At 40.9% G+C, this 12953-nt stretch overlaps 1 protein-coding gene across 2 annotated transcripts in view; it reads right to left on the bottom strand.

Moving 5' to 3' along the window:
* Positions 1-12940, bottom strand: part of LOC124615343 (optineurin) — a 141695-nt gene extending 128755 nt beyond the window's left edge. Inside the window, exon 1 of one of the 2 annotated variants that reach the window (XM_047143150.1) lies at positions 12751-12940. The gene's annotated coding sequence lies outside the window, so the exon portion shown is untranslated. The remainder of the gene's footprint in view (positions 1-12750) is intronic. The other variant, XM_047143149.1, reaches the window with a different exon arrangement.
* Between the last annotated feature and the right edge of the window lie 13 nt (positions 12941-12953).

Raw genomic sequence — 12953 nt, 5'->3', positions numbered from 1 at the left:
TCAGTTATAAAGGCAAAGGAGATGATGTAGATTACAGTATGATAAATGCAACAACATTTGGATGTGGATGCCATCCGGCCCTTGGGCAGAAGAGTGAGAGGAAGAGAGTGCATGTTGGAGTTCTCACATAGAGAAAAAAAGTATTATAGCTTTTAGGATTTTGAGAGGAGAAAGCAAGAGGTCGCACTTCTGCTGCTCGTTTCTTCGGGAGAAAGGCTGGCAGGTAATTTGAAGAGCTCGAAATCACAGCAAAGTGTTGACCCAATCAGTTAGAAACTGCGACTGGATCCACTAACGTATCATGCGCGACAGGTATCCCAGAGATCGGGGAAAAACTAGATGTGCTGGATAACCGTCTACTTCGACTCCAAACTACAGACGAGGGAGTGAAGGTGTTAAAGGAGCTGGAAAAAATGTCCCAGCTTGCCTTCTTGCTATCACGGATGATGCGACGGCATCACGCACGTCACTGCTTATAGCAGATAAAGTTGCCCACCGTAGGATGGTGGCAGAAAACACAAGAGCACGTCTCCGCTCGTGTATTGCATCATGGCAGGTCTCGTTCCACCAAGGAACTGGGGGTTGCCGGGGCAATGGGGAGGTACGAGGTACTGAACGTTCTGCGACTGTAAGAATAACTTCTGTAACATGAGTTACCTGATCGTCAATGCTAGGAAATTGACTGTCATTGAATGTCGCTAGAGAGGAGAAAAGTGTCGAATTGGCTTGGGAAAACTTCCAGCATCTTGGGCGCATAGAAGGCAGTCGTGGCTGTAATCAAAGGACACATGGAAAATGGTCACTCGAGTGTGTATCAGCAAGAGCAAACCATTCAAAGTGCCGAGCTAGCTGAACAGTTTCGACCAAACGGTCCCAAATGAGGGAAGTCTGAGGTGGAGGCACACAAAAATGTCGGTCCCCCAGTGTCGAGGCAAACAAGATCTGCTTGGTGGAAGAGGTCAATCAATAGAGAGCCTTGTGAACAAGGACGTGGAAGTCACCAAAGCGGGTGGTGGGCACTGAAGTCCCCAACCAGCAAATAGGGGGGCAGGAGCTGACCAAGGAGATGAAGGAGATCGGCTCTTGCCATTGGTGTGGGCAATGGAATGTATACAGTACAAACAGAGAAGGTGTATCCAGAAAGGGAAAGACATACAGGACAGCTTGGTAGGAACTGTTTAAGGGGATTGGGTGATAATGGACAGTATCATGGAGAAGTATCATAAGTCCCCCGTGTGCTGGAGTGCCATCAACAGAGGAGAGATCAAACTAGACTGATTGCAAATGAAGGAAACAAAGCGATCGTGGGGATGTAGCTTTGTTTCCTGAATACAGAAGATGACTGGGGAGCAGGATCATAAGAGGATCAACAATTCATCCTGATTGGATCGAATTCTGTGGATATTCCAATGGATAATTGACATAGGGTGGACAGAAAAGGGAAAAATCTCACCACGGTTGCCGTCAATTCAACGACCACTGAGAGCCGGCGGCCAACGTGTGGAACGGCTTTCAGCCAAAGGCACAAGACCCTGATCTATAGGTTGTTCAGGGGCAGCTCCCGCTGCCAGTGATCGGCTGGTTGATCGGCCACCAGTGGAGCGCCTTGGCGATATGGAAGACAGCCGAGGGCAGCTACCACTGGGTGGCGCTGTACAGGGAAGACAGCCGAGGGCAGCTACCACTGGGTGGCGCTGTACAGGAGACATGCCGTGGCGGAGAAGGAGAGGAACTTTGTTTCTTATGAGCCTTCTTGGAAGCAACACGTTGAGATGAGGGAGGAATCGGTGGTTTTGAGGTCAACATACATAAAAAATCTTCGCGAGTAGGCTCATTTTTGGAAGTATGGGTGTCTGATTTTGGGGTCCATGATTTAGCAGGAGCCGATGAATAGTGAGCCTTAGAGTGAGAAGGTGATAGTGGGGGGATTGAACGGGTGATCTTCGGGCTGGCCGATCTGACGACCCTGGCACTAAAGGTGAGATTGCAAGTCTGCATGAATACCTCCTTAGTAGGCCGAGGAGATGCAAGGACAGTGCTATATTTACCCGCTGCGAGCACAGTGGGCTTTCTACTGGCGAATAACTTACGAGCAGCAAATGTAGACACATTTTCCTTCACTCAGATTTCCTGAATAATTCATTCATCTTTGAAAACAGGGTAAACTCTAGAGGAAGCAGCATGGTCACCCATAAAGTTTATGCTATAAGGGGATGGAGGTGGACAATCACCCTCATGGGCATCCCTGCCATTTGTAATGCATTTGGCCGTATTGGAACATGACTGGTTGGTATGATTAAACCGCTGATACTGATAGCAACACGTAGGGTTGGGGATGTAGGGGCGAACTTAAATTATCTCATATACCACTTTAATGTTCCATGGAAGTTGAACTCTGTCAGACGTCAAGAAGAGAGTATGGGTACGTACCAAGTACTTGCCAACCCTGTTCAAGACTCGATGTACAGCCATTACGCCCTGGTCAGACAGGTAATTTTGAATGTCCTCATTCAATAATCTTTCGAGTGAGCATGTATAAACCACCCCGTGTGGTGAATTTTAAGTATGGTGCCCTTTCACCCGGACAGGGAAGGTGTGCATCAGTATAGTTCGCAGCAATTTTTGTGCCTGGAGGGCACTGACTGTTTCTAACAGCAAGATGCCATTTCGTAATCGGGAAATAGACTTTACAGGACCTGTAATTGCATCCACCTTTCTGAATAATGAAAGGGTTGACTGTGGAGAAGTCTTTACCTTTGTCAGACTGAGAAACAACTAGGAACTTTGGCACTGATGGAAGAATTGTCTGTAGCTGAGACTCATCTAGCTTTCTCTTGTGGGCAGAAGTTGTTGACGTAGAGGAAACCATTGCGAAAGTATCTCCCATGATTACTGGCGTCTCTGATGGCGCACTCCTTCCTCGTGGGGGCCCTCTGAGGGCACTCACGCCTTACGTGATTGTCCACACCTCCCGGGGAACGAACGGAGGGACCAATAGGCACATTCAGAAAGTACCAGCTATGGTGATCACCCCTCCCTGGGCCTGGCCTTTACTAGGGGCTACATACGTGTCCTACCTGTCTACCCAGGGTGGGGAATTACACGTTACCCCATCACTGGCTACGTACGGGAACGTGTGGGTCGGCCTTCAGACACGTAAAGGGAGGAAAGAAAGAGAAAGGGAGGAACAAAGAAAAGGAAAGAAGAGATGTCTCAAACACCGCAGTGGAGAAGACGGTAAAGAGAAGAGGCGAGGAAAAGAGAAGGACAAAGGCAGGAAAGAGAGACTTTCCAGCATAGAGAGCAAAGAAGAGAAACTAGTCTTACAGTCACAAGTGTCCATCTCCGAACATAGGCACAGAACATACTCCCAAAGAGAGGGAGAAGGGGCGGGGGGAGGGGGGGAAGGATCGGGGATGGGGAGGGATGTGGAAAAGGAAAGTATGCAGCCCAGAAAGGAAAAAGAGCTGCACTAGCTCAGGGTCCCGAGCTCACCACACACGTATCCACAAAAGAGTTATGGACCCCCTGGGGCATTTGCAACGCGCTGCCATCCATTTGCCACCAACTCGGTGTCCGCATTGACAGGTGATTTGAGTTGTGTTCTCTAACACAGCTGTGTGTTGGTTTAATTTGAAGATGAATGAGCAGGCTGCAAACATCAGTTTTGTACGGAAGTTGGAAAACATCCCATTTTAATAACTACAAGTTCCTAATAGGCTACTGCAGGAGATATTTGACAGACAAAGCAAGGTGTTAAGTGGGAAAAGTACCTCATATTACATGAACAGTGTAGTGTACATCTATTGCTTAAAATAAAATTACCGGTACGTCGATGGAAGGAAATGTAAAAAAAATTGTAAATAATATCGATAGTATTCTTCTGCGTGACAGACAGCTTTTGTCATCCTGTAAAATTACACTGTCAAATGGAAACAAACAGTAAAAAGTCACAATTGGATACAAACAGTGAAAAGTCACAATTCTCCTACACATGTAAATACAATGGTGTTCACTTACAAAAAATTATCAAACAAAAATAGCCATTACCATATTACTGTGAATATAAATCTCAAGTTTTTTGTTTTCAGAATAAAAGTAACGCAGTGCTATAAATTTCAAATCTCTTTGTTACAGCTCCTTGGCTGCTACACACAGCCTGCAGTTTATATTTCTTTGATTTACACCCCAGAGTGTTCTTCGTTTTCTTATTCACGTGTGATAATAACAGAGAACCACCTGTTTCTCTGCGCTCGAATCTATCCTCGACATGCCAAGTGTAATGAAAAGATGCTCATGTGGGTCAAACAATACTCCCTCTCCAGCATGCTTACACACTGCACCTGTAATTTCACATTTCAGAGTTGCCCAGTGTGCATAACTCTATTGCCAGCTCATCAGCAACAAGCTGACGATGTAGATCACCAGCCCCTTGTGTTTCTTTTCAGTCGCTGCGGGTGTGGACGGTCTTAGGTTTTGTAACACTTCTTATACAACTCATGGGGCATCCATTGCTCCTCAAAATTGATCCAAGATGCTGCAGCTCACATTTGTCTTGGGTGCATTACAAGTGTATCAATCATTCCTCTTTTCTGGCTCGAATGATGATCTGGCAGTTTTGTGCAAGTATTGGTCTGTGTGTGTCAGTTTACAGTGCATGCTGTGATCCAAGTCCTCACAATTCCTTGTAACAAGCACATCTAGAAAGGGCAGCTGTTGGGCCTTTTCTACCTTCATAGTAAATTTTATGTTGGGTGTTCAGACATGTCAGGAAGTCACAGAGCTGTTAATCAGCTTGGCTCCACAAATGAATGTGTTGTCGACATACTTGTACCATGTCTACGGTTTACAACCTGCCAAGTCCATAGCCTCCAGGAAGATATATGACCTACTAGATCTGATGGCATACCGAAAGTTAAGTGCAGATCTGACATACTGAGCCATGTAGAATATGTTTTGATTAATCGAGGTGTCTTCTCTCTTGACAGACATACAGAGGAAACTGCATAACACAGAAGCCCTACCACCTCAGCTGTATGAATTGCCAAAAATCCATAAAGATGATGTACCATTAAGAACAATCGTAAGCATTCCTGTCTCACCAACATGTAAAATGATGAACATTTGGCCCCTCTGCTTTAGCTGCATGTGGGGAAAGTCTAACACACACAAAAATGACTTCAAGAATTTCACTGAGAAGTTGAAGAAACTAAAACTTGACCCAAACAACCTACTGGACACTTTGATGCTGTTTCTTTGTTTACCGAAGTGCCACTCAATGACTTTCTGGAGCATATTAGTTCTATTTTCCAGCAGGACATTACCAAGTTCTTTCACGCATGTCTTACCACGAGCTACTTTATGTGGAAAGGCAATTCCTATAAAAGCTGGAAGGTGTCCACATGGATATTCTACTTCAGTCTAGTGGTTGCCAATTTCTTCATGGAGAATTCCAAAAGACAGGTGCTAGACTCTGCACCTTGTAAACCTAGGTTGTCTCCGGTCAGCATAAAATTTACTATGGAGACAGAAAATGACCAACAGCTACCCTTCCTAAATATCGATCGTATGCAACGAAAACCTCATAACTCCAGTATGTTAAATTTTACAGGAAAAGCAGAAACAGTTTCTTAAAAAAAACAATACAAAATGATACAGATAAAACTGCTGTATGTGTAAATACATAGCAAAAGCCTAGTTATTGAAAAATTAGAAATGTCCATGAACTTTCAAATCTCTCTTTGATAATGGAGTTATGATTACTGGAATTACAAGGTTCTGACAGACAGATGGAGTTAGAAGTTTTCCATTGCCTATCATCGATATCCTGGTTACATGGAAGGATGAGAAAATTGGCTACAACCTGTACCGAAAACCAACACATACAGAGCTACCTGCACAAACAGTCAAATCATCACATGAAACAGAAAAAAGTAATGATTAATATGCTTGTAACACACTCAAGATGAATACGTGAACTGCATCACCTCAGATGAGAGTTGCAACATCTGGAATGCATTCTCAGAAGCAATGGGTGCTCCACTAGTTGCATAGAAAGTGTCATAAAATCTATCACTTGGAAAGGTGACATGCCGGAAGAAGAAAAATGTTGGGTATGGTCTTTCTGCCATACATCCTCACAGTGATGGACAGAATCGAGTGCATACTGTGTAAACACAGCATAAAGACTATTTATAAACTAATCAAGACAATCAAAGAGTGTCTCAGATTGAAAATGACAAAAGGGAGCCGTTCTCAATGTTCGGAATATACCACATACTGCGTACAAGTGGGGAAGTTGGAATGACTGGATAATCCATTAATATCAGAATCACCACACATAAATGGTATTGCAAATTGGGGCAAGTGGAGAAATGGCCTGTGAGAGACCAATCACATAATAAAATTTGCAAGAAGTGAGGTTCTCACTGTAGAGAAGAGTTACCACACCCGCTCGTTCAGGGAAGTCACAGAAATTCACAAACTTGACAATACTTTCACAAAGGAAGGAAAAAAGTTTCAGTTAAATGGATCTTGGATTCCTGTGCTGCTGCAAATGATCATTGTAAGTAACAACTGTGGTAATGCCCAAGGAAAAGGCTGCAGACGTAGGTGTGAAAGAAACATACTGTGTAATCTCAGGCTGGAGGCTCAACCCCAGTCTTGCACCAGCAATGGAGCATGAACATCTGACAATCTAAGCCACTTGTGCTGGCAAAACTGTTAAAACAATTGTCAGCTGAAGGTCTCAGGACAGAAACCAACAGGCAATACATCAGTAAGCCACCACAAAAGCTTCAACAAATTTACTGTGATTAATATTGATCCACTACTCATTTTATTTATTGAAGTAACTTCATCATACCTATCTTCAATCTGTTCTACAAAGAAAAATGGTTTTACATTTGAGAAGGACTTGCCACCTGTTCCGGATCAGACATGTACTGGGGAGAATATTTCTCTTCTTGTTTCTTAAATATGTTTCTCTCACATTACGTAGCTGTGGGGAAGAAAGCTGCGTAACTATCTAATCTTTCAGGTGAGACTGCTGGGTATGTGTGACCACCAACTTGAGCTAGTTCATTTCTCTTCACTGCAAGTTGTCTGCTTTGGTGGCAACCACTCTGACTGGGTGCTCTTCCTCAGAGCACTACCTGGTGGCGGAACCATTGCACAGAGTCCCTGTGTTCAAGATAGAGTAAACACATACTCTTAAGAATTCACGGAAAGTTCATGGACAGGAATCAACAACGTTATCCATGTGTGGTTAGGGAGCTACAGCTATGCAAGTATTTGGTGATCCCCTACCTGACTGGTTGACGGGTCTAACAGATACACCTGGTTACCAACAATTAAGCTACGCTCCTGGCAAAGTACGGCCAGTTGGCAACAAGGAAGCTATACTACATACCAAGTAAGATAAAACGGATAGACAAAGAGTGCAATTTCGGTACAGAAAAGGAAGAAGTACTGAAATAACTCGGGCCCCATGTTCATCATGCATGAATTCATAAAAGACGTGCGAGTCCCCTGAGGAGCAATAAATGTAAACACAGAATCTTAGTTATGGTAGCATATTGGTATGCAGCGTAGTTTGAGGTTTACATTATACTAGAGGATGGTAATTTTTTTTTTGAAATTTGTGGTAAGGTTCTATGGGACCAAACTGCTGAGGTCATCTGTCCCTAGACTTACACACTACTCAATCTAACTTACACTAAGGACAACACACACTCCCATGCCCCAGGGAGGACTCGAATCTCCGATGGAGGGAGCCGGATGGTAATTTAATTTGGTACATGAGCAAATATGTTTTCATCTGAAAATATGTTATGTTCTAACTGTAACTGTTTGATATTATTAGCTACAGTTAAATACATACTTACTCCAGGATTAAAAGCATATCACTAGTACAGTGTAACTATTTTGCCCCTGCTTGCAGGGACAATGTTTTAAAAGTACAGAGACACGTTGAAAGAATGATACGTGATGATAGCCCTACATCCTGGAAAGGCCACAAAAACCTTTTCATTCTCACAAAATATATACCCACTAACATGACTGGACACTACCAAAATTTCTCTTGCCAAAAACATGGGCAAAATCATGGTCATAATGGTAGGTCCTCAAGGGTTTAACATTAGCAAAGAATGGAGTGAGATATATGGGTACATATGTATGTGATAACATGTCAAAGAATATTAATCATTGGTAATATAGTGGATTTTGGGAGTAAATAAAGAATTTTCTGTTCAAAATGATGTATCAGTTGTAATAAAATTAGCACTGTAACACTATAATGATTCACAAATTTAACTCATTCCATTTTATTATTATTTTGACTCCCCACACCCAAGGGATTTCTCTTCACAAGATCCATTAAATACCGCAGAAAGCACTAACGCTTTAATCATTATATAAAAATAGTGCATATCAATCCATTTACAACATTAATAACCACGATGTGTGTACTCTCTCTCTCTCTCTCTCTCTCTCTCTGTCTGTCTGTCTGTCTGTCTGTCTGTGTGTGTGTGTGTGTGTGTGTGTGTGTGTGTGAGAGAGAGAGTGAGAGTGAGAGAGCGAGTGTGGTTAGGCAAGTGCATGCTCTTAGTAAGAGCATGCTTATAGTGTGGTCAGTAAGCTGATTAATTCATCAACAAGTTTTTTTATATAGGCTACAAACATTTTGGACTATTTTCTACATAAGAAACATTCTGACCATGTTTTGAAGTTTTAAGCAGCAGCCCTATACGCATAGCCCAGGGCTATTAGTCCATTATATGTGCTTAATCACAAGAGGAACTCTTGATAATGGTAAAGTAGGGGCCAAAACAACTCTTGTAAATTACTCATTTTCATGCACATCTCTTGGGAAAAACAACCCACATGGACAAGCATAGGTCTAATAAACAATACTGCAGATCTTTTGCCTACATTTTTCAAAGCAGGTTCCTCGATGAATTGATTTCCACAAATTGTGTCACATAAAACCTTGGAAAAGAGCCACTTCAGCGATTTTCTATGGTTTTTCATATATTTTATATGTAATACATTTTGTGAATACACCACACTTATGAGGGATCGTTATGGTGCTGAGCATGTCATGCATCTCCTCCATACTTTATGGCTGTTAAACTTCACACTAGGATGTATCATACACTCAAAACACCCAAAAACTTTCAAAAAACACCCAGCAACTTCCCTGACACCAATATTCATCACATGGATGCACCATCTCAAGTGCAACAAAACACCCTCTTCTCAAAAACCAACTTTCAAGCACAGTGCCAATATATGACATCACATGATTCATCTCCATTATGTCAGGGTGAAAGCCAATGCCCAGCAACCCCCTGAATGTCACCTACGTCTTTAATCGCAGAAATGTGGCAGGATGTTTGTATATCAACATTAGTTACAAGACACTCAAGGGATTGCAATACACATTTTTTTAATTTTGTACAACATATACAGTCAACAAATAAATGGGTTTTTACAGTTGTTACAAATTCTAGACAAACTTGGAAAAGAGATTTAATCAGCAAGTTATGGAGGGTAATTGCAAGCACCAATGTTATGTGGTATTATTGAGACTGGGAACCTACATGGAGGGAATAAACAGCTCCTCCCCCCCCCCCCGGCCATAGCAGAGTACCGTACTGTGGATACTCAGATCTAACCAATTCATAGGCTTCCCTCCTTTTTCCTAACCGTCATCATGTTATTCTGGATTTGCAATATTCGTAGTAGAGGGTGGCTGGATACCATCCCATGTGAAAGTGCGCAAACATTTTCAAAATGTTTGTGAATCATGTAACTGGGGTCAAAGATGGGTACCATCCAAGTTTTCTGCCAGTCAAATGTGGGAAACTGCCTAAAAACCACATCCAGAACACTGGCCCTCATCATTAATCCACAGGGTGGATTCAATCTGGCAACGTCGCATCTCCTTGCATCTCAGAAGCGTTGTGCCAGCACATGCAGCTGCTGGGCAAGTAGTTCCTTGGCTTCCATTAGTCAACATATTCCTTTTGTTGTTCTTTACTTATCAGTATAATCCTTTTCTACCCAATGGCTGAATCTGCTATCTTAGTTCCATTTCTCTTCCCAGGCATTTACCATGAAAGAGCTTTGAAGTAAAACTGTACAAACTGGTCACATCATCACTGTAAATTCTACAGCAGTGATCTATTCTCTTAACAAACATTTCTACCGAGTTCAATCTAAATCATTCAACTTGTAGCAAAATTTGTTTGCTTTACTTTGTTTTCTCAGCTTGCTACTATTACAAGAACAATATTTTATTTTTATAATTTATTAGCGAACCTAGCAATGCTTTGCAATTTCTTAGTGTATATGGTAAATGGATATGTCTTAATCACTTTCTGCTCCCTCTCTCTGTCCATCTCTTTCTCCCCCTCTCTATGGCCATTTCATCCCCAAACCTCTTTCTTCAATCCTTTATGTTCCTTCTTCTCTAACCTTAAGCCTTGTGTGTTACTGCAAACGAAACTTTGATTTGGAACTGAATTCACTTAAAATGGATGGGTAAATCAGTTGGGATCACTGGTATATGGGGTATGAAAAAGATCTCTGCAGTGTTGGATCTGTGAGGATAATAGCTTCAGTTACAGTATTTTGCACAGTTCTAATCTGTGAATGGGTAGGTTTACAAAGTTAGCATTAAATGCACCTTTCCTGTTTTCAGTCAAACTGACTAGAGAAACAAAAGAAAATAGCACACTGTTATCTATACAATTTTTGTGTAAAATTATGTAAAAGGAGAAAGAACATATATGGGTGAAGCATGTTGTCTTATGGTTGTCATAGTTAAAACTGACTTTGAGAAAGAAAACAAAACTGTACATTTTCACAGCACGGCATAGCACATTCTCTCTCACATTCAGTCTTAGCAGAAAACCTACATTGTTGTTTAAAAAATATATATAGCCTATGCCCGTCCAAATGTTTATTTGAGTACCATAATGCGTAAAAATTTAAAGTAAATCAGCCAATAATTTTTCAAGATTTTTGTTAACAATATTCTCTGTATAAGTATTACATATATATTTAAAAATGTGTAGTCTATGTCTGTCTGATGTTCATCTGAAGTAATTCGGTCAAGAAGTACTCGACATTTTTGGAAATTTCATTACAGAAATGAAAACTACTAGATACATTCAGAAAAACTGTATTAGATATTACACGAGTCCTTGATCAATATTTAAGTGAACATTATGCATGTGTATCACACATAAGCTACGACAGGTTATATAGGAATGTTTGATATCAGTTGTTGACTTTGACCAGTGACATAGGGAACAGGCAACAAATGCTGTACAAACAATATGGTGATTATAATGTGATGTTATTGACTTTATAAAGAGAACTAAGCTACAGATCAGTTTGTCAACATACCTCCATGCTTATTCTTTTAAACATCAGATTCATTGGCTTTGCCAACTCCCAACCAAACTGTTACACTCACACACTGACTACTTGCACATAGGCCTATTTCAAAACCATTAAGGTATGTTCTCAGTTGACTTGTCCATAACAGCAGGTATTCTGTCTAGAGTACGAATGTTTGTTTATTTTATACTGCAATTTTTATGTTATAGGCAGAGTACTCAAAACTTGAAATTAGAATAGTCGAAAAGAAACAGCAAAGCTCACAAAAGAAAAAAGACTACTGCTACGTATATACTTGGAACAATTTGCAGTTATAAAGATTGTTGGAGCTGCCTAAAATGCAACGAAGGGTAAAATACCTGGTTACCACCACACAAACATCTCTCTCTCTTGGAGACACTATCACTTAAAATTCACCAATGTTTTCATTAACCTCTTTTCTCCCTCACGGGAATGGATGGTAAATAAAAGTATAAATCTTTGCCATAAATTTGATTAAAAAAAAGTTAAATTCGGATATAATTAATTTTTCATCTTTATTTCCCTGTTCCTCTGGAATGATCCAAAAATCAGTTCGGCATATTATTTTTACCACGATCATATTATTGGTAATTTTGTTGCACAGAGTGTCAGTTGTAGCTAGTGTTGCATGTTCCATAGACCATTTTGCATGATAAGTTCGTAATGATTTGGTATGAGTAATTTTACAGTCACAATAATTTAAAGAAAAAAGCGTTCTATTACATTCTGATAGATCATATGTGTTCGCACAGTAATTTGACACTTCATAATGTCTTGCTATTGTAGGCCTAGCTCAAGTTCTAGAATTATTCTAAATCCCATGTACAAGTGGAGGTTTGCTAGCAGTGTTCGCATTTCCGAAAACGTTTTCATTCACTACGGAAAATGGTTACAACACTTTTTCGATTACGCAAATTTCTCCAAATAAGTGCGATGTGTTTTCCTTCGATGTGCGCAAAACTTTTATGATGTAAGGGAGGAGGGAACTGTTGAACGGAAGAAACTTCTAATCCACAACAAATTTACCGACAATGTTTGTGCCTGAAAACTTTACAATTCCTGCACAATGTCACTGCATAATAAACACACCCCTTCTTTACAGGGAATAAATTAATTTCGTCTCCGTCTTCTATTTTTAAAACAGTACTCAGCACACTGCTTTGACATTGTCACATAACGCTGACAATTTACTGTGTATGTACAGCATTAAACAGAACAAAGCCTAACGCAAAATTTCTAAACTATTCTAAACATATCAGTTAACAAAAAAGTTTAGGCAAGTTATTGTGCGTAGGCATATACAGAAAATACATATACCTCGTGTTTTATCCAACTGTAGAAGACGTCTATTAACAACGTTATCAGTGATCTCACCACACCTAACTATGACTACTACTCACAGCGTGACAATCGCGAATTTACGATATTTCGTTCATGTTTTGGTAATTATCACATAAGTGCGGACGTCCCCGAAGTGGACATTACCAAAGCTATTAATATTCTCCTAACCACTAGTCCTA

The sequence above is a fragment of the Schistocerca americana genome, chromosome 5, assembly GCF_021461395.2.
Source record: "Schistocerca americana isolate TAMUIC-IGC-003095 chromosome 5, iqSchAmer2.1, whole genome shotgun sequence".
In the NCBI taxonomy this organism is placed as follows: domain Eukaryota; kingdom Metazoa; phylum Arthropoda; class Insecta; order Orthoptera; family Acrididae; genus Schistocerca; species Schistocerca americana.
The sequence above is the reverse complement of the archived record's forward strand: the minus strand, read 5'-3'. Positions and strand labels throughout refer to the sequence as shown.